Source organism: Rhinopithecus bieti, unplaced genomic scaffold (assembly GCF_001698545.2).
Source record: "Rhinopithecus bieti isolate Rb0 unplaced genomic scaffold, ASM169854v2 scaffold_35015, whole genome shotgun sequence".
Classification (NCBI taxonomy): domain Eukaryota; kingdom Metazoa; phylum Chordata; class Mammalia; order Primates; family Cercopithecidae; genus Rhinopithecus; species Rhinopithecus bieti.
In genome coordinates this window covers 5,919-6,287 of record NW_016814661.1, presented here as the reverse complement: position 1 = coordinate 6,287, position 369 = coordinate 5,919, and positions in this window count along the sequence as shown.

The following is a 369-nucleotide window of genomic DNA, read 5'->3' as shown; positions in this document are numbered from 1 at the left end:
TTTTTTTTTTGAGACGGAGTCTGGCTCTGTGGCCCAGGCTGGAGTGCAGTGGCACGATCTCGGCTCACTGCAAGCTCCGCCTCCCGGGTTCCCGCCATTCTCCTGCCTCAGCCTCCTGAGTAGCTGGGACTACAGGCGCCGCCACCTCGCCTGGCTAGTTTTTTGTATTTTTAATAGAGACGAGGTTTCACTGTGGTCTCGAACTGATGTTTCTTTAGGAATGATGGTCCCCCTCTTCCCCCGCAGCATCCTGCCTTGGTGAAGCAGCTGCCACCTATGTCTCCAGCCCGAGCCTGACATCGCTTCCTGGCCCCCACCACTGGCTCACCCCCAGCCCTAGCCACTTCCCCAGGTCTCTCCCCAGCACCC